Here is a 3,222-nt window from a genome sequence, read left to right on the forward strand (position 1 = left end):
GCAAATTACATTCCTCAAGATAGCCTCTGCTGATGAGACAGAATAACAAGTGTTGGTGAGGATGTGGAGAAATTGGAAACCTTGTGCACTATTGGTGAGAACGTAAAATAGTGTAGCCACTGTGGAAAACGATGTCTCCTCGAATAATCACAGCTAGAACTACCACCATGTGGTCCAGCAATCTCACTTCTAGGTATATACTCCAAAAAATTGACAGCAGGGTCTTGAAGAGGTATATGAACACCCATGTTCATAGCAACATTATTCACAATAGCCAACAAGTAAAAGCAACCCAAATGTCCATCAGAGGATGAATGGACACACAAAAAGTGGTCTTTCCTATAATGAGTTATTATCCAGCTTTAAAAAGGAAGGCAATTCATGACACATGCTATGCCATGGATGAACCTTGACGACATTATGTTAACTGAAATAAGCCAGGCACAAGAAGACAAATACTGTATGATTCCACTTACATAAGGTACTTACAGTAGTCAAACTCATAGAAACAGAAAAGTCAGATGGCCGTTGCCTGGCAGGGAAAGGAAACAGGCCATCATTTAATGGGTAAAGAGTTGCAGTCGTGAAAAATGAAAAACTTCTAGAGACTGTTTGCATAACAATTGTTAAGAGGGTAAATTTTGTGTTATATGTATTTAACCACAATAAAACTAAATAAATAAAAATAGATTTCCTCTCTCATGAAAGTCACCACATGGTATCTGCAGAGCCCCCTAGAAATGATGTTGTATGTAGTTAATGTTGACTCTTTAGAGTCAATGTTCTAAATCATCGTGACTAGCATATCATGTTTAACACTCGTTTTGTAAAAAGCATGTAGCTACTGTATATCTATACATATGGTAGCCACCCATATATCTTAACAGTCTTGAAATGAGAACAGTATATAGAAGGTGAGCAGACCAGTGGGTGCAGGGGCTAGGGTTGGGAGGGTCTCTGGGTGCAGAAGCAGTTCTGTGTCCTGATTATGGTACAGTTACACGAAAATATACATGTCATGAGGTTTCGATATCCACTCTCCCCCCTCCAAATTAGCATATGTAAAAACTGGTGAAATCCAAATAAGGTCTATAGCTTAGTTAATAGTAGTGTGCTGATGCCAATTTCCTTGTTTTGATCATTGGATTAGGGTTATGTCAACGTTATCTTTGGGGGAAACTGGGTGACAGGTACAAGGGAACGCTACTATTTTTGCGACTTACGTGTGAGTCTAAAATTATTTCAAAATAAAAAGATTTAAATATATATACATATATGTGCATATATATGTATATATACCCCCGATATTTGGAGGATTTGTGATATCCGTGGCTCTCTGGAGACAGAACCCATTTTATAAGGCGCGGTTGCAGCTGGACTTCTGTGCACAGGGCTTTCCCGCCTTCCCGGCTGCACCAGGCGAACACAAGGCCTGTCTGTATCACACGCTCGGTGCCCAGGCTCGTCACAGTGCCACATCCCTTCTTCTGACAGGGCTTCTCCCTCAGCTCACGCAGTTCTTCTGCCCTCAGCAGTCTGAGCCTCTTTGTCATCACCATCACCTGGGAGAGCGCACGGCCCTCGACAGCAATAGCGGCCACATGCTGGCACACTGACCCTGCATCATCTCCTCCCGCCTAATTCTCATTGCCTCCATTTTATAGGTGAGGAAACTGAGGCTTGGAGAGGGCAAGGGGCTTGTCAAGATCCCACAGCCTGTGGGTGGTACAGGGTGCTGGCTTCAAGGCCAGGTCTGGTGACACCCCAGCCGGGCTCCTGTATTCCCTACCAGCCACCTCAGCTGCCACCAACAGACTTGCCTCTGGCAGCAGGTGGGAGGCAAGCCAATGGGGACAGGGCGCAAATTCAAGGCTGTAGGCAGAGCAGCTGTTCTCTGAGTCCCCACCGCCTGGGGCCACGCAGCTCTTATGTTCCGGGTAGATAAAGTGCTCCACTTAGGAGAAACTCTCTCCCAGCTTGCTGTGGGGCCATTAGCTCGCTGACTCCTGGAAAAACCATTTGGCCAGTGCTGACAGATGTGGCCATTACACAATCACTTAGCCCCTCTAGCTGCCCTGTGCAGACCTTGCAGGGGGAGGGGCCTGGAGGCCTGCAAAGCCCAGGGGAAGGGTCCATGAGACTGGCCTCCTGGCCACCGCCTCCTCTCTGCCCCTAGGCTGCATTTTGCTGGCCTAGTTGCTACAGCAGGCGGCAGCTTTAGACAGCACCGTTTCAGTGTGTTGCCAACGACCTTTTTCTCCTGAGAGTTGTTCATAAACTGCCTTCACATGTATCATCTCCCTGGATCCTCACAACAACCCTGTGGAGTCAAAATTAGTATTATTATTGCCACTATACAGATAAAGAAACGAGGCACAGAGAGCAGAAGTAGCTTTCCCAAGGACACAGAGCTAATTGTGTCAAAGAAGGGGTTGACCTCAAGCCTCTGATTCCCAGACCTGCAGTGCTTCGCCTGCCCCACGCTGCCGTGATTCTGCTGGGATGTAACCACGTATGGGAAACTCAAACAGCCTCCACGCAGGACTCCACGCCAGGGGTGGGGCAAGGGCTGCATCTCTCTGCCGAGCAGAGGCATGAAGCGGCCAGAGGCTGCAGCCATGCCCCCAGGAGCACCTGCACTGTTGGCAGAGCCCAGGCAGCCCTAGACCTGGCGGGCCCCCAGCTTAGGTCATGTATCCCACACCTCCTGCCCTCTCTGGACCCTTTGCTCAAGCTGGATGAGCGCCCTCCCACCTGTGTGCTCCAGGCAGCGATTTGAAGTCATTCAACATCTGGCAACCCTCCTTTCCCTGCCAGCGACACAGAGGTTGCTGTGACATCTGGGGCACCCAGCTGCTCGAGGCCAGTGCCCCGAAGCTGCAGCCTCAGCACTGTCTGACAATGTGCCCGGGTCCCTGCCCCAGCACTGGAGCCAGGACACACCCAGCAGAGTTAGGGGAACCAGGGACAGGTGGAGGGGGTGATGCCCAAGTCCCAAAGAAGAGCACTAAGGAGCAATGGCCCATCTCCTGCATACAGCCAGGCTTGGAAAAGAAGCAGATGAGCCCAGCAGAGGCCGTCCTCCCAGCTCAGAGGCCTGAGAGCAGATGGCAGACAGCGGCAGCAAGAGAAGGCTCAACCGTCAAGGCCCAATCTCCTCAGACCCATCTAGCAGAGTGTAAAGAGAAGACCCCAGATGCTGCCAGGAGAGCCACCAGTGCT

Source organism: Rhinolophus hipposideros (assembly GCF_964194185.1).
Source record: "Rhinolophus hipposideros genome assembly, chromosome: 15".
Lineage (NCBI taxonomy): Eukaryota > Metazoa > Chordata > Mammalia > Chiroptera > Rhinolophidae > Rhinolophus > Rhinolophus hipposideros.